General features: G+C 33.9%; 1 long non-coding RNA gene across 1 annotated transcript in view; it reads right to left on the bottom strand.

The window, feature by feature from the left end:
- The window catches only part of LOC123618419 (uncharacterized), a 243,406-nt gene that overhangs the window by 57,882 nt on the left and 166,064 nt on the right, over positions 1 to 19,460 (bottom strand). Inside the window, exons 3-4 of the long non-coding RNA XR_006726859.2 lie at positions 10,553 to 10,753; positions 7,908 to 8,038 (exon numbers count right to left, since the gene is read on the bottom strand). This is a non-coding gene — a long non-coding RNA (uncharacterized LOC123618419). The remainder of the gene's footprint in view (positions 1 to 7,907; positions 8,039 to 10,552; positions 10,754 to 19,460) is intronic.

Raw genomic sequence — 19,460 nt, 5'->3', positions numbered from 1 at the left:
TTCAATACAAAGGAAAAGCTTGATAAATGTTGCTGAGCCATTGATTGTTATAATATGATTTTAATTATTAGGATAAAAACATAGTTAGCATTTGTAGATAGCATTAGGGCTTAACAAAAAGATTTCAGATACCATATGGTGCTCATAAGCCTATTCTTTTATAATATATAGTTTGCTGTAGATTATCTATTGACAAAGTGTATAATAACAACAATCTGTCCTTAGCTTTGAAGTGTGTGGTTTATTTTGCATTTACACGTGAAGATATCCTGGGAATTTGTAACATTTTGATTGAGAATTTTTCATTTAGAAGGTTGCTCAGCAACCCCATTGTTCTCTGCTTAAAATATGTCTACTGTCTACTCCCAATCTACCTTCTAGTTTGAGTCAGTCTTTTTCTCCATCCTCGGGTGACTGTAATTAAAAATTTCAGTGTTTAAAAGCCCAAATGGGAGCTATACTGTAAATCTTCACATTTCCTTCTCTTTCACTCCTACTAGGCTTCAGAGAGTGAGTGGAAGAATCAATGGAGAAGGTAAGAAAATCAACATATTTGCCTAGATCTCAACAGTGGTTATCAAAATGCAAGACTGAGGGCAGGCTTACCTAATGGCAAGAGATGGCACTGAATGCAGAAAAAAATGAACAAACTGGGTACAGCTGGAGAAAACATTTTCTAAAATTAGCCTACAAGTTATTCTATGATTACTAAAAAATGTTACAGAATCCAGAACTAAAAATCATATAATAGAAACTTTTTTTTAATGGCCTCCTGTTAAATGAGAAGGAAAATGCAAACAAAGTACTTATTTGGTACAAATTAAGAACAATTATAGTTTTGTAAACTTTTCTTTAAAAAAATTAACAAAGAAGATCAAAGGAGTAATGTTTACATATAGTTTAACACATCACCTTAATAAATGCTTTGTTGATGTACAAAGTTAGATCCAGAGGCTAGTCTATAATGTTGATTTAGAATTGAACTCTTATCGTAAGAAAATAAAAGAAATGTTGTGTCATTCCTTATCTTTTAACCCTACTCCTCTTAAATTGGGAAAAACTGGGTTTGGAAGTGAAAAGGAGAGCAGAGGGGAAAGTTGCTTCTCAGAAGAAGAACGGCGGAAGTATTTTAAAGAACAGTAATGTCTAATATTCACATATTTCTTACAACTGTATTTTATTATTAGTTTAAATAGTTAATATATTCTCATTTCAAAAGATATTGCCATCTTATTTTTGCTTTTTTACAGAAATGATAGAACACTTTCTCTGTTTACACAGAACTTATTTAATAGCAAATGTTGGAGTTGTTTATATATCAGTATAACAAATTTTTTCTTATTCTTTTAAATGGATTTTTGAATATGTGTAATGTATTTACACCATCCTCTTAAGAATGGACTATACATTGTTTTAAGTCTCTTGATCCCTGAAAAAAAGCTATTCACTGAATAGCTGGATACATATATAATTTTGCCTATAAACGCATTTAAGTATAGCATAAAGCCCTAGAAGTGGAATTGCCGGATCAAAATTGCGTATTTTTAACTTCAGTAGATACTGACAAGTTATCCTTCTAAGAAATTATACCAATTTAAACCTTCACAAATAATATACATCTTTGCCAATGTAACAGATAATTAAAATGATAGGTCTTTGCCAAACTTCTAGAAGCAAGTAATACAATAGAATAGTTCTAATTTGTAATTATCATATGACAAGTGTTACTGAGAATTTTTTCATGCTTATAAATAATTTGCAGCTTCTTTTCTGCTCACATCTTTTGCCCATTTTTTTTCTTGGTTGTTGAAAATTTTTTTAATTTGCAAAAGCACATCAATGAATTCAATTTTTTTTTTCCTATTTGTAATTGCCTTTTGACTTTCCTTTGGGTGGTTGTTGCTAAGTAGAACTCTATTTTTAATTAAAGGATAGTCAGTTTACAATGTTGTATTAATTTCTGGTGTACAGCATAGTGATTCAGTTATACATACATAATATATTTCTTTTCATATTCTTTTTCATTATGAGATGTTACAAGATAATGAATATAGTTCCATATGCTATATAGCAGAAACTTGTTATTTCTCTATTTCATGTATCGTAGTTAGTTTCTGCAAATCCCGAACTCCTAATTTATTCTCCCCCTGCCTTGGTAACCATGTTTGTTTTCTATGTCTGTGAGTCTGTTTCTGTTGTGCAAATAAGTTCATTTATGTCATTTTTTTAGATTCCACATACAAGTGATATCATATGGTATTTTTCTTTCTCTTTCTGGCTTACTGCACTTAGTATGACAATCTCCAGGTCCGTCCCTGTTGCTAAAAATGGCACCATTTTATTTCTTTTTATGGCTGAGTAGTATTTCATTGTATATGTATACCACAACTTCTTTAACCAGTCATCTGTCATTGGACATTTAGGTTGCTTTTATGTCTTGGTTACTGTAAATAGTGCTGTTATGACCACTAGGGTGCATGTATCTTTTCAAATTAGAGTTTCCTCCAGATAAAAGCCCAAGACGCTAAGTAGAACTTTCTATAGAAAGTGAAATTCATTTACTTATTTATTCATTTATTTATTTATTTTAAAACCATCCACATTTTGGCATCTTTAAGAAACATATTTTCCCTTTTTAAAAGAATTTTGATTATTTCTCTTACAAATTTAAATATTTCACTTTTTGGAGTTTATTTAGTATGAGACATAGGAGATCCACTGCCAACTTAATAATTTTTTCAAGATTGCTACTTTGCTATCCCAACATCATTTTTTAAAATAATCTAATCTTTACTAATTAGAAATGATAACTTGTTATATATGAAATTCCCAAATGTATGAGGGTCTGTTTTAAACTTTACATTTCTTTCCATTGGTATATATCTATTACTCCAATTATTGTAGCTTTATATTAAGTTAAAAGTATATGAGAGCTCAATATTGCTAATTATCAGAGAAATGCAAATCAAAACTATAATAAGGTCTCACCTCACACCAGTCAGAATGGTCATCATTAAGAAGTCCACAAACAATAAATGCTGGAGAGGGTGTATAGAAAATGGAACCCTCCTACACTATTGGTGGGAATGTAGTTTGGTGCACAGTATGGAGATTCCTTAAAAAACTAAAAATAGACTTATAATATGATCCAGCAGTCCCTCTCCTGAGCATATATCTTGAGGAAAATCTAATTAAAAAAGATACATGCTTTCAAACAGCAACAGCCTTCTTAATTAAATGATAGATTGATTAAATTAAATGATGCTGTTCAAAAGCATCTTGAGAGGAACAGGAAGGATAAAGATACTAAATTATATCTGATTCTGATTGAGAGCCATATTCACCAGTTGGCTCGATATTATAAGACTAAACGAGTCCTCCCCACAATTGGAAATACAAGTCATCCACAGCCTCTGCCCTAGTTGCATAAATTTGTCTGTGTACTCAAGCAATAAAATCATTGTTTAACTAGAGAAAAAAGGAAAGAAAAGATACATGCACCTCAGTGTTCATAGCAGCACTATTTATAATGGCCAAGATGTGGAAGCAAATTAAATACCCATCAACAGATGACTGGATAAAGAAGATTCTAACTATTTGAGTGCTTATATATATGATGACTATTGATCTCTGTGCATTAATCTTATATCCAGATACATTTCTGAATTCTCTCACTCTAAGCTTGCACACTTGTTTCTTCAAGATCCTCCAGGAATAAAATATAAAGTTAACAAATAATATAATTTTACCTTTCAAAGACGTTATATTTATATTCTTTTCATGTCTTCTATCTGTATTGACTAGTATTGTTGAGATAAGGATGCCCTTTCAAAGCAAAAATAAAATTTTTTAAAAACCCAAGTAAACAAAAAACACCCAGAAGTTATTAAAAATAAAATTGATCAATTTTCAGCTCCTAAAAAGATTCAGAATAGCAAAATCAACCATAAAAAAGTCACAAGACAAATTAAAAAATGATAAAAAAATTTTTTGCAATCATAGTGCTCCTATAAATCAAGAACAATGCATAAAAGTTGTGAGGCTATAGTTGACAGAAAATAAAAGAAAATCTAAAGATGAAAAAATGCTCAATATCACTTTTCACATGACAATTACAAAGTAAAACTACCCTATGACTCTTAACATTTTGGCAAAGATCTAAAGTTTTAATGAGTATATGGGAAAACATATGCTTTCACATATCACTAGTGAAGGTTAAGTAATAGCCATAACACTGATTTTTTTCTCTCATTTGAATTATGGGAATAAGTCCAGATTTTAGGTTGAGGTAGATAATATTTCCCACTTCACAGTATTTACCTATTACCTTTTTAAGAGCTTCTGTCTAAAATGGATACTAAATTTTATCAAACACCCTGTCAGTGCACTTGCTGACTGTCCACTATTCATTACTCCATTACTATTTCAGTAACAAAGATATCATATACCAAAGTCTACAGGGTAGAGTTAAAGCGGTGCTCTGAAGAAAAGTTCTAACAGTAAATGATTACATTAATAAATCAGAAAGGCAATAGAACAGCTGGAGACAGTGCACAGACTATCCCTTACACACATACTTGATACAAAATAAGAAATATAAAAGATACCATTATCTCCAAAAATCTCAAAGGACTTTTTTTCCACAGTTGATATTATACGCCTGTTACTGAGAACCTCTAAGTTATCCATTTTTTATACTCAGACATTTTGCTTGGAGTTCCTTCCCTTTTGTTTATACATTCTTTAGAGTAGGTTCCTGATTAACGTGATAGAAATAGTATTTTAACAGGAAACCATTCTAATACATCGTCTACTGATTCAAGGTTCAAAAACGTATCGAGTTGATTTCCTGTTTGCTCAGACCCGTGAAACTGGAAAACTCATTTTTCCTTTGCCTCATCTCACTGTAGTGGCCCCTTTGCCTTTCCGGACCTTGACGACTTGCCAGCCCCACATCACTTTCATGTCACTGCATTTTTCACACAACCGTCTGCCACTACAATCACTCCTATCCTTTTGCAGCCCGAAGTCCAGGGAGCCAAACTTCTCTGACACAGAAGTTTCTAAGTAAAAAGTCCCCAGAGAGTAGGGTGCAGCTTCTCTAGATACACTGATGTTGATACACCTTTGAAATACATCCCCAATGTAATAATCTGGGTTTTACTGTCCCAAAAGGTTGGCACCCTTATAATCAGGTATTTTCTTTGTTGGTTTTGGGGGATTTTGTTTATATGTTTGTTTCCACCATGTAGAATTTCCTCCTGCCTCTGGTGTGGAAGGGAAAGTATGGGAATTTAGGTCAGAACCTTCTGTTATATAATAATCTCCCTGATGATTTATAGCAGAGCTTCCCAAAGAAGAGGAAAGGCACTCACAGGGGCAGATTATGAGTAATAAAGGCTCAGAGTTAGAGGAGACCTAACATTATTGTCTTGTTATGAACGATACTGTTTTATGTACAACATAGCTGCTAAAGCTACACCTATTCCTGAACAATTGTTAATTGACATTCCAAATAACTGAGTGGTTGGCTTACTCTCTATTAACAACATGCTATTGAGCAACCTGTTTTTAGATAAATCTATCTATCCAGTTGGTTTACGAATGATGCAACCAGTTCAAATGGTAGACATAGTATATTAATACAAAAATCATTATAATATATCATCATTGTTAAGAGGTTCAAGCTTCCTTAAACTGAAAGACAGTAATTCCTTGTGGTTTATCTTGCTTTTAGGTCTGCTATTGTCCGGATTTATGCCATCCATCACCATGTCTATTTTAAAAGTGGAGGCTTTTAAAGAGTCTAATGATAAATGCCTAATATTGATGTTTAGACTAAAATTAGGAATGTAACCTCATTTATCTTGCTCATTTTATAATTGTAAGGCCTTCAAGTAAAACCTAATTATGACTTTCGTTCTAATATCCAAAGCCTTTTCTAGCAAAAGATATAACTTGGTTGTTTATTCAAACCAGGTGATCAAACACATTAACTAGACCAGAATTCCCTTCAGGTGCAGTGCACTCTGTTCTCATACTGATTTCAAAGGTCTGTTGCTATGTTTACAAAGATCCAGTATTTGAGGACACTAATTATGGTGTCTGTGATTAAAAACTGCAGAATTTCAAACAAACTCTCTAAATAGGCAGAACCTTGAAAATATAATAACCCCTTTACAGGAATTTTTCAATACATACTTATTAGATTTATATATTATTTGATCCATGATATTTCTACACTGTAATAAAAATCACCTAAGTAACATTTCTATATGAACTCAACCGATTAAATAGTAATTTCCTAATTACAATGGTGGAATTTAGGAAAAATTCTCATGGCTTTAGGTGGTGATCCTTTGAGAAGAGAAACAAAGTCACAGAATGTGACAAAGACACAGCTAACTTTAACGTCATCTCTGTGCCTCCTAAGGCCCAAAGTAAAGAGAGGTAAGGTATAGCTCAAGAGTAGAGTTAAAGGCCACAATAATATCTCTCCACTCAAAGCAGGGAAACATAAATTCTAAAGACAGAGGACTGGTGGCTGTTGTCTCCAAAGCCAGAGCTTCAGAAAGCCCCATAATTTTATGCACAGACCTAGATGAAGCAGAACTTCATCATATCCCAGTAGGGATATAGCTCCTTAGGTTGAGGGTATAGAAATAAGTAGCCAACTAAAAATAACACTCAGTCTTAACATAGGATTTCTGTCTTTACTTCAAGTATAAAAAAAAGTAAAAGTCTATTTTTTTTGTCAACATCAATATGCATAATTTGATTTAATTAAGGAATCTACCTCACTGACTGTTCAGTTTTCAAATTCAGGACAAAAAAAAATCACTGAGCAGAAAAGGCACTTAGCAATATTTGGGGATGAATTATGGCATAAGAATTGCAATGAAGTAGAGGATGAAGAATAGAAAATTGTATGCTCCTCAAACATTATTCTTTGATTTGACTTATCCTGTTAGCCTGTCTTATTTTTTTCTGAAAGAATCCACATGATCTTTCCTCCACTTTTTTTTTTTTAATTGAAGTATAGTTGATTTACAATTTAGTGTTAGTTTCTGGTGTACAGCATAATGATTCAGTTATACATATACATATTCTTTTTCAGATTCTTTTTCATTATAGGTTGTCACAAGATATTGAATATAGTTCCCTGTACTATACAGTAGGTCCTTGCTGTTTATCTATTTTATATATAATATTTAGTATTTGCTAATCCCAAACTACTAATTTATATTCCCCCTCTTTCCTCTTTGGTAACCATAAGTTTGTTTTGTATATCTGTGAGTCTGTTTCTGTTTTGTAAATAAGTTCATTTGTATTTTTGCTACAGTTTGCTGCAAAATTCAAATCTATGTCTTAAGCCCACAATTGGTTTTGTAAGAAACAAGTATATAAAGATCTCTGGAAATAAAATTATAAAATTCTCAGCAGTTTATTTAGTGCATAAACTCATGTTTAGTTGCCTTTTATCCTATAGGTGAACATGTTATGGACATAGGGTCATATTTATTGTGACTATTCCAAACTAGCTGTCACGTTATCCTGGAATATCCCATAAACGTATTTGTAATAAGTGCATTTTTTCATGCTTGCATGCTTAATTGTGTATACCAAATAACTGCTAGTAGCTGTCCTAATTTGATCTGAAAATATATAGTATCTTGATCCATGTTCTCCTCATTGAACATTTATTTATACTAGTGGCATGTCAAGGACACAAAAGTTCCTTCCCACAGAAACAAAAACCACATCCAGATGGTCAAAGTCTCTTCCAGGAGAGTATGGTTAACAGAAACACAGATCAACCGTAAAAAAAAAAAAAAAGGTCTACACTTTGTCAAAAGAAGTCCTCTAGCAAAGAACCAAGAGAGGTATGTGGAATCAATACAACCTACCTGATGTGTCTCTCCCCTCCTTCTGGTGTTTAGCCAGCTTTTTGGCTGTTGAAAGTACCAGGTCTCTTGTTTCCAAAGAGCCGCCTGTGTTGGCCTGTCTTTCAGACTCTCGTGTTGCAAAATCTGAAATTCTGTTGCAATAAACACCAGATTTCAAAGGAAAAGCAATGGAAATTGTGCAGAGATTAAACTTCATTTTTATAGCAACAGTCAGTAGTAGCATGATTATGTGTCTAAACAATGCCTCCTCTTCCAATATAATATTAGATTGAGAAAGTTAGACCTGCAGTTTATTTATGTAGTAGAAGCAAGCACTGATTTTGAGGGTGCATTTAGAAAAACATATTTAGACTTCGGGGAAACAGAGGGCTGTCTTTTGTATAAACACAATAAATGTATCCTCTGAATCCTTCCTGAAGGAACCATATGCAAACAGATAACTTTAGAAACTGTTATTCTACAGTCATCCTCAGCCAAATGTAGTTAAAAAGTGATTGGGCATAATGAGGGCAGCCCTGACACAAACATAAGCAATATGCTTCACAAGATAAAAAACTTTTTAAAATCTAAGTCGAATGAGAGCACAGTATTTCAGGAATCTTTTTTTTTTTTTTTCTCTCGTGATGCTCATTTAGTTTGGAACTAGAAGTGGTGGCCTCAAATAACAGCACCTCATGAATTAGCTTTCCTTGGTCTTTTTCATGGACACCTTCCTTAACATTATAATATCTGCCATTTTCAAGGTGCAGAACACAATGTTTAAGAAAGACAAAGGAGTTAAAATACTGAAAAGTCAGAGGAATGCTCACGAACTGCTGATAAAACCCGTAAGAATACGCCCAGGGCACCTAGGAAGCTAACAATTTGCTTAGGGTAGAAAGCCCTTTATATTCCAGCTCACGGATTTTCTTTTAGGCCTCTTTTCATTCTTTCTTGGCTTTGAAGGGTCAGGGCTCCCGCAATCCATGGGAGTAAAAGCCCTCAGATTAATATCCATCATCACAGACTGGTAAACCTTAAACAGTAATAATTTCAGTCAACCTATTTTACAGAGGAGAAAGTGGATGCTTAAAGAGTTTAAGTGATTAGCCCCAAAGTGACGGCTAGCTGTGTTAAAATACGGAATAAAATCTAGGTGTCCTAATTATCAGGTAAGAACACATTTCCTAGCAGACTATAATTACATCTTCCTGAGTGAAGATTTCTTAAGAGGTCTACAATTAGATTGGAGTTGGCAAAATTTAAATGAATTCCATAACAAATGGTGCAAATAAATTGGAGACCTGGCTGTGTCAAGGGTGAGTAGAACATATGGTGGTGGGCAGGATATTTTAATAGAAAATGTTTATCCTGGGAGGCTGGCTAACATTGGCATTCAGCATAGGTGAATTTATCGTGGAATCTGATTCCTGTAAAAATTATCTTGGTATAATGAACCATCTCATTATAGCTGCTCTAGAACCAACTGGTTCTTGAACAGTGGTCAGTATAGATGTCATGTGGGTTAGATATATTTTCTCTCAGAATTTACTTTCCTGATTTTTCTTTCTATAACTGCCTGCCATGAAATAACTACATAGGAATGATATTATTACTTTTATTTTGTCTAGTTTCCTAATCCTCAAGAAAACAGCAAAACATTTTGGTGTACTTATTTTTGCTAGACTGTCTTCCCAAGAATTCTCCATTGGGCATCCATGCCTTCTCCTGCCCAGTATAAGACCAAGTGCATGGAAGTGAGTCTAATTGTAGCACGGAATTGGGATGGTCATGGACATCATCCACAGGACACTTTGTAAAAACAGGTCAAAATGTCAATTATTACAACTCACAGCAGGATGGAGTTTCTATTACTAGTTTTTAAAAGTAATAGTGAAAGATAGTTTTTCCTCTCGAGGGAAAAAAAGTCGAATTTTTGGATGGTTATAAGGTGTCAACTATTAAGACTCACTTGGGGAAACAGAAATGCAGATATTAATATACTGTGGTAGATTATCACCTGCTGAGTCAAACTGGGACCAAAAATGCAGATTACTGGAGTTTAAATCTTTAATCTTGAATTTTCCATCAGAGTGAGTTTAAAAATCCATGGTTGATTTTTATGTAATTGATAAGTATCAATTTCATGGCATTTACTAATTTAATTGTTAATTTAAAATAAAAAAGAATGTATATTGCCATTCTGTTCATGAAATGAATCCCTGTTATAAAAAGGTTTCAAAACATGAATTAATATCCCAATTAGAGCAAATCCAATCCAATGATCAAACTATTGCACTGTCAGAAGTAGTATCCACTCTGAGAGGAGGTCCTCCTGGTGGAACCATGGTAAATTATTGCTTTTATAGCCCATAATTCCCCTTACCCATCACTCAGATAATGTCCTATTCTTTAGTAGGGAATTATGTTTGCATTGTCAGTGAGGAAGGATTATAAAGTCATCACAGTGCCAAATTAAAATTAGCTAAAATCAAAAGACATCACAAGACAGAGGCTGACATGTTAGCCCATTGCAGTATAATGTAACTATAACAGTTCTGAAATATTTTTCAATTGATTATTTCTCTGATAAATAGAATAATAAATCAGTAAATACAATAATATTACTTTTGGATCAGAGCAGAAATAATATGCATTAGTTTTACCTTAAGAAACGTATAAATTGTTCTCTTGAATACTTTCATCCAAATAAAGACCCTTATTTTATTTGTTTACCATGCTTTCCTTGGTTAATCTCATCACAGAATTGCTGTCAATGACCAAAGGTAAAAGGAGTGTCCTAGGGGTCACTGAGAGTCCTCTGTTGTAAAATGTTCATCCTGGAGCCTACAGAGAGGCAGTGCAATCTGGAGATTATAAAGACAAGGGTGAGTAAGTCAGATCTGGCCTTGACCCTGACTCTATTTTTTTTTTCATATTTTACTTAAGTATATAGTCTGTTTACAATGTTGTGTCAATTTCTGGTGTACAGCACAATAGTTCAGTCACATAGGAACATAGATACATTCATTCTCATATTCTTCTCCACCAAAGGTTACTACGAGATATTGAATATGGTTCCCTGTGTTATACCATATAAACTTGTTATCTATTATATATATATTATATTATATATAATATAATTATATATATATTATATATATATTATATATATATATAATATATATATATTAGTTAGTATCTGCAAATCTTGAACTCCCAATTTATCCCTTCTAACTCTGATACAAAATATGCATTTTCATTTCTGAGCTTTGTTTCTGCATCTCTAAACAGAGGATTAAGACAGTACCTGACCCATTAGGCTGTTCTAAGTATACCATGGAATAATACACATAACACAATTCACAGAAAACCCAGTTCATGGTAAGACCTCAATGAATGTTAGATTTTATTTTGGTTTATGTGTTTTTATTGTTACAAAGGTGGCTCTAGTCAGATCTTCCCCATTTTAGGTCAGAAAATTTTTGATTATTGAGCTGACATGCTTGAGTCTTTGATTAGAGGAAGACTAATTTCACAGCTAGATTTTAAAATAGCGATTCTACAAATAATTTTGTGAGCTGGAAGTCAAAAAAAAAAAAAAAAAAAAGAATGCATTTGAAAAATAGTCTTGTGGTATCGGAGTGAAATGAGCACCAGACTGGGAGTTAGGGCTTTGGGGTCCTGGTCCTGACCTTTTCACTAAATTGCTGAGTGACCTTGTACAAGTCACTTTGGGGCCTTAGTTTCCCAAGTTTCCACATCAGTAAACAGATTCTAGTGTCATCGCCAGCTCTAACATGGTATAGTTGGGTTGCACCGGACCATGAAGTTGGAAAACTCTTCCTTCACTTGGTACATTGAGAACGTTGCCAATTTTACTATCTAATATGTCTTAGAGAAGGTGCCCTGGAAGCAGTTCTTATAATGGGAATTCTTGTGAAAGTGATTTCTCATGGGAATGTTCCCAGGAAAAATATGCACAGGCAAGTGGGAGAAGGAAAAGGGGAGAAACTAAGATGTGGTTGAGGTGAAGTCTCGCCCCAGTCTGATCCCGTGGGAGGCCCTGGAATGCAACGTACACTGCAGGTCTGTTCCAGCTTTTAGGTAAGAGAGGAGGGCTTATTTATCCCTACAACAGTCACCAGGATAACCAAGGCTGGGGGCAAGGTGGCTCCAATCCAAGATCTAAGCAGCAGTTAACTGTAGCGGCCAGGAAAAGAAATTCTTGGCGATCCAAAAGAAGCACCAACAGCTTTCAGTCCATTATGTGTTGATGTCCTGCATATTTAAAGCACTTGATTTTATGAAATAGCTTCCTATAAATCAGCCTCTCCATTATAGGGTATCAGTGTACACAACTCTAAGTTCCTTCACTTTTTGTTTTACTGGACAAATGCTATGAACATTTTAAAGTTGTCCACTTGATCTTTGCTAACTTATGATTACAAAATTCACCTTCCCCTCTATTTTCACCTTTCTCTGCCTACTGATCACAAGGCAATTGAGGGGATGCTCTTAGGATGTGCTCTTGTATTATAAAAGTATATATGTTTGAACCAAAGTAAGTATGGAGAGCCTTAGGAATTGACTGTTGAGTGCTTCCCTCTTTTATTCATGAACTGGAATTTAAACTCTGAGACACTGTCTTCTTTTTCCACAGCAAGAGTCAACTTCTTTAGGAGTGTGCTAATGTAATTGTTAATTACATTAGTGTAATAATGCTAAGAAAATACATTTCAGAAGAAAATGGGAAACCCAGACACCAACTTCAAGGTTTTCCCTTAAAATAAGAAGTCGAGACATAGATGTCCATCTTTGAAACTTAAAAAAAAAAAGCTTTTTTGATTCTAAAACTCTTATTTATTTTACTGTAATGCATTATCTAGTAAGAGATTATGTGGTATTACAGTGGCCACTAACCTCCAACTTTGCCTGTCTAACCGCCATGACCCAGTGTAAATGCTGGGAGAATATGACTCATTTTCCTTTTAGGCTTTAGGCTTTTAGAATAGAATTTCACTGGTTTCCATTTCCTTTGATATAAATCACATTATTTTTTGACACTCTTGTGTTCTCGTTTCCACTAGAATGCCTCCCTCCCAGCACTGATTTATTTCCATCATTGTGGCAAGAAATAGTAGATCACAAAAGTTACGGAGATTTTGCATGTAAAATAAATAACTGATACTTTTTCAAACAAAAAGGGAAAATTAGTCTCAAACTTATACCATCTTTTAGATCTAATATGCCTTCATCAATGAAATTAACATGAAAATTTGAAACAATTTAAATTCTGTCTAAATGTATATGATTTAGTCCTGCCTGATTTGTTTGGGGGGGGGGGGATAGACTTAATTTATTTAATATGTGATCTTTGACTTACATAGATTTTCCTTTCCTTTTTGTCGGGGAGGGGGACATTAATTTACATAAAGATGTAACCAGTATTCAGTTTTGAAGTGTACTTAAAGCTACTCTAAAAGCTTTAGAATGTTAGCAATGGATTTCACTTCATAGTCTATGAACAAATGTGAATTTCACAGTTACTTTGCTGTTTAGGGTTTGTTTTCTGGCTAGAACATTAGTGATAAGTCAAACATTTGCCATATGTGGTTAATTCTTTCCTAACTATGCTATATTTTTGTTATGTCCTCTCATATTAAAATAATGCTACTTCGCAACAGTAGAAAGTGCTAATACCATGGCATAAACTGTGACAACGATCCTGTGTTAATACTGTATTTTCAGGCACCTATAAAGCAGTTACACATATTTGCCCCATATTGAAATGTAGCATAATCACAATCTAAAAGCAAGTTTTCTTTTTCTTAACCTTTAATCTTTAAATGAAAAAGGGGGAGAAAAAGATATTTTCCCCAGCTAAGCACACTCCGGAAACAAATATGCTACATCTGTTTTGGCTGGCATGGATGGGGCCCTGCAGGGTAATACATTACTTTAGATTTCAAAACTGACACTTTTCAGAGTAGTAGTTCTCTGTGTTGCAAAGCAGCAGACATCCATCTGTAGAGATTTTATTTTCCAGTGACGTTTATTTAGGATTTTTTACTGGATGAATTGAACTTGCAAGTTTATGAACTCTATTGAAGCAATTATCTCCCCAGCTCAGAAGGAGCTGTTGGAATTCTTCACGTCACGACCACACGGCCAGCAGGATCCCTCATCATGGACCATCACAGAGGCACTTTTGTGGTTTATTTGGAAGGCATTTTCATGCTAGATCTCATTTTTCAATACTTTGCAGCTTCTTCAAAAGGCTTTGTTAGCCTTAATGTGGAGTTCAGAGCAATGTATCTTTTTTTTTTTTTTTGAGAGATTGGTGCATAAGAAAAAGTGTTCCCAGGGTATTTGGTGGTGGGATAATACTAAATTAGGCCATGATAAAAAATATAGTCGAGGCTAACATTTTAAATTGAAGAACCATTTGAAAGAATTGAATTCAGGTATTTAGATGCTGAAGAATACACTGGGAATATTTTATATTCACAAAGGATTTTCTTCCGACTCCCCTTTCCCTCCATTATCCGTTCCCCAAACACAGACATGTACACATTCTTTCGAAGTATGTGAAGGTGAAATCATAGCAGGCATGCCTCTCAGTCTATGCCTGTGGGCATGATTTTAAAGAGAGCTTGAAGGGGTTTATTTCTGTTAAAATGCATAGACAGGTCATATTTTAAAAAAAAATATGCAACACAAGAACTCAATAAAAGCAGAGTCACATGTATATATGCATGTACAAACATATACAAGAGCTTGCTAATATAAATATATAGTATATTTATGGTACTGGCAGAGATGGACAATTAAACAATGTGCAGTTGGGTGTGTAAAACCGAGGTCCAGTCAACAGATGTGAGTGTATTTGAGGGTAAAACTGTCAACTAGTGCTGTAACGCAATATGCTTATATTCAGAAAATACATCAGACACAAAAGAAACAAAAGAAATGTGTGCTTTCTTTGTTCAATTTCAAAAGGAGATTATTTTTGGTATTGTTTTTATTACAGGAGAAAAAACAATAATGATCTAATTGCCAGAAAACATGCATACAACATGAGACTTGGGAATCTGAGTTCTTGAAAGCCATATCCAGAGATTTTCTCTAATACCTTTATTTTCAGAGTGTTTCTCCCCAAGGGGACAAAATATTTCTACAGCCTTTATCTCATTAATCCTCACATGATCATTGTTAGGGAGTCAGGCAGGCGGGCTAGGACTTCTGTAGAATCCACTGCTGAAATAGACAGACAATGGCTGCTAGAGTGACTTGATTGAAATTATAGAACAAGTCGGGGGCACAGCTGGTGAAAGGACCTGGGTCTGCTGTTTGCCAGAGCTTTCTTTTACCCGACAGAACATATTGCCTAAAGCTGAGAATCCCACAGCGTCCTTGATTACGTATTTTCAAATTATAGTTCACTTTAGAGATTCCTATTAAAAATCGGATATGGCAGCAGGCCTGGAAATCATTTAGGAAACCCCAGGTTTCAAGCAAGTGGGAGATTTAAGAAGCAGAGCTGGAGGGGTGGAAATCTAAAACGTAGGTGGGGATGGAATGTCTAAACACTGTCTACTGGCTCTTTTAACTTGGAGGGCATCATGCTAGGTGCTCTACTGGGTAATCAAAAAGATGCAAAAGGTGTTCCCTAGGCAGGCATGCACACATGCATTCATTCATTCATTTACTTTTACAAGTGGCTTCTTGTTAAAGCTCCATTTCCACTGTTAAGTTGAGGAGAAGACGAATTAAGAATAGAAAGATATATAGCTATTTTAAAAGCCCAAGGACAGCTTGAAATGAACTCTTTCATAAAAGGAAGGGCTTTTCTCCTGAGAAAGACTCTTGAGGCTCCCTCTTGTCTCACTAGGATTTTTTAAGGCACAGTCTAGTAGGAATAGACTTTCCCCCATGAATTATTGATACTCGAAAGCAGTTTTAATTGTTTTTCCTTTCAGCACTATATAGAGAAACCCAATAATGATTCTCACTGCAATATTAACATATGTTTAAGCATGCCACAGTACCAGGGGAAAGCTTCTCATTTTCCTGAAACAGTATCTTCTTTAACTTCGAGAAATATGATTTAAATTAGTAATAAAGATGAGAAGTAATCTAACTTAGGTTATAAAATTGCTTTCTGTGCTGAAATATTCTCTAGGAAAATGAGCAAAGAATACATTTATGTAAAATTTAATTTAATCCTTGGGAAGCATGATTAAACATTGAAATATGGAATGTGTAGAAATAAGGTAAATTTCACTATAATATGGGGGGTTTTTTGGTCACAGATATAAAAAAATTAAGGAAAAAGATCTTACAGTATATAAAGATTTGAAACACTGAAATATAATGTTTATTAAAACAATACTGATTTCCTAATAAGCACAGAGCTTAAAAATATTTTCAGTAAATATCTGACAGCAGTTGTCAAACTGTTGACCTTAAGACCCTTTAAATTACTAAAAATTATTGAGGATGCCAAAGTACATGTATATAGATTATACCTATTTACTCTATTAGAAATTAAAACAGAAACTTTTGAAATACTTAATTTATTAAAATAAAAATAATAAGCAGATTGCATGTTAACATAAACAATACATTTTTCAAGAAAAAGTGTGCTATTTTCCAAAAAAATAGATACTTGAGAAGAGTTGTATTGTTTTACATTTGTGTGAACTTTTTTTTTATTGGTTGGCTTAATTGGCTATAATCACATGTCTGCTTTTGCCTTCAGTCTGTTGTGAAGTCACAGGCAATGCATTTTCCGGAAAACTACTGACAACTATTGAGGGAATGAGAGAGAACAAGGCAAGTAACATGCTGGCATTACTAAAGAAAGAGTCTGACCTTACGGGTCCCTGAAAAGGTCCTGCGGACCCCCAGATCACACTTTAGAATGGCTGAAGAGCCCCAGACTGGAATGCTGCAGACCTCCTTTCTGTTTCTGGTGCTATCACTGGCCAGATGTTTCACTTTAGGTTGAACATTCTCATCTGCAAAATGAAGGTGTTCAATCAGAGTATCTCTGAGGTCACTTCTATGTTCTCATTGCCCTCAAAAACTGTCTTCATCATCATGTTAATCCATTACCCACAAATATATTTTTGTATATGACATTATAATTAGGATTAAGGTTAAAAGAAAGAAGTTTTTAAGTAAATGATGATACATTAAATGCCAATCATTATTACTATGTGGATGTTTATTTGGACTCAGGTGTAGATACAGCTTGTTTTATTGAAGAAATGAAGACAAACGGCTAACCTCTATCTCCTTCAGTCACCGAGGTAACTCTCAGGAAGTGCGGACTCTCATTCCCCTATGAGCGTGTCCTAGATATGAGCAGACCTCTCTCTGAAATTAGACATGTTGTGCAGAATCCCAGCTCTCCCGTTTAGTAGTTATGTGATAACGATCAAGTAATGTAACCTCTGAACCTAAAACTGCTCTCAAAAAAATTGTCTTAGTACTTTTTTAATTAATAAAAGGTAGTAATAGTCTCATCTTATATGATTTTTATAAGAATTGCGTGAGGTAGTCCACATGAAGTACTTAGCAGAGCATGGGGCCTAAGCGAAAGCAAAGCACTCAAAAACTATAATGCTGTTTTCACCAAAATTTCCTCCTACATCTCCTTGGTTGCAATTGCTTACTGTATTATTATCATTATTATTATGATTTTCCATTTGAAATCTTCAGATAATCTTTTTTTCAAGCATGATTATGATCAATGCAGTAAATCTTTACCACAAGCAAAGGAAAAAAGCACAGAAACAACTATATTCACAGTGCCATGTAATAACCACTCAGTATCTAGATGTGTATTTCTAGTCATTTTTATGTTTACATTTATTTTTAAATAGTATTTTGTCATACACAGATGTTAGTCTGCTTCTCCCTCTTATTCATATGTTATCAACAATTTTCCACACCAAAAAATTCTACTGTAATGAGATTTTTACACTCTTAATTGAAATATCATAAGGATAGTCAACATTTATTCAATTTTTTTCCAGCTTAAATATATCATTCCTGGTTTTCTACTATTGAGAGAAACATTATTGACTGAGCCTAGTATGTATTTGTCATTTCCTAGAGAATTCCCTTGAGTATGTCACTCTCTTAAATACAAATATAGGTGTGTCCAAATACTTGGCCTTTTGTGAGTTTATATGAAATTATTTCTTAGGATTCAATTTTAAGCCTTATTGTGGTCTTCCCCTTAACTTTCTCCTTGAATGATCTCATCTATTCCATTAGCTTTAGTATGCGTCCCAAATTTATATATCCAGCCCTAAAATTTCTTCTGAGATCCAGACTCATATATCCATCTCCCCACTTGATGTCTCTATTTCGATATATCACAAGCATTGCAAATGTATCATATACCAAACTAACTCTTCATTTTCTTACTCCCTTAAATCTTTCCCTTCTTCATTTGTCTTTCCATAAATAAGAGCAACAATTTGCTGTTAACATCAAGAACATGGAAGTCTTTTTTGGTTCCTACATTTCTCTCCCTTCCTATAATCAATCCATCTTTAGCTGTCTAAACCTTTCACTTTCTGCATGCCATTGCTTGTCACTGAGAAAAATCTCTGCCGTCTTTACAGAATGAAAGGACTTAGCTTTGTACAATCCAAAGTCGGTAATTGTGCTTCCTTTTACCTAATGCCATTTTTATTTGGAATTATTCTTAAAAGTTTATAGATCATAAGAAGCTCATTTTCATGCACTATAGGGATATCTAATAAAACAGGTAGGCCTATTGTCAAAAGGATGGAAAGATTTGCAAATAATTAAAGAAGCAGATTTGGCATGGACTAGTGAGCAAAGGGCCCTGTTTTGATGTCAACATTTATTTGAAAGAGCCCAAGAAGAGTATTGACCTAAAAAGGTAGATGAAACGGTAATGATCTGTTGGCTTGTATAATGCTTCATGACCTTCTGTTAATTACTATTCAAGAAATCTCTAAAAGTCTATAATTTTCTCTTTTTTATATAGGAAAAACCGGTAGAAAAATTTTAACAATATTTTTAACTCCACACATCACACTTTCCTAGCTTATACATCCTAATCCAGTCTAAATATTCAAGGTTTAATGCTTTGAAAAATAATGACATACTCTGGAGGTATGAGGAAATACAAAAGTTCCCTAGCTTGACCAAAAGTTTAATAAGATTCTTTCACTGTATGAATGTTAAATATTTCCTGAGAAAACACATTGGTATACCTTTGTCTTCCTCAGGACGGGATTAATAGACTATATTATACAATTTCTTTCATTTAAAGGAGTTAAGTAAAAAAAAAAAAAAAAGATACTTTGTGCTTTAAATATGTTGTCCCTTAAAGAAAAAGAATCTTTCTCTGTATTCTCAGGAAAAGTCAAACTGTGACGTTAAAGGTTGATTTCCAGACATGAAATAACACTTTAAAATGATCATTAAGCTAATGACAGTCATTAAATGAGGTAGTGAAATCTTCTTTAAAATGGCTAATATTTGGTAAATAAATATGGAAGAATTATAAGCATTCTCATTTGG

Source organism: Camelus bactrianus, chromosome 1, assembly GCF_048773025.1.
Source record: "Camelus bactrianus isolate YW-2024 breed Bactrian camel chromosome 1, ASM4877302v1, whole genome shotgun sequence".
NCBI classification, from domain to species: Eukaryota; Metazoa; Chordata; class Mammalia; order Artiodactyla; family Camelidae; genus Camelus; species Camelus bactrianus.
The sequence above is the reverse complement of the archived record's forward strand: the minus strand, read 5'-3'. Positions and strand labels throughout refer to the sequence as shown.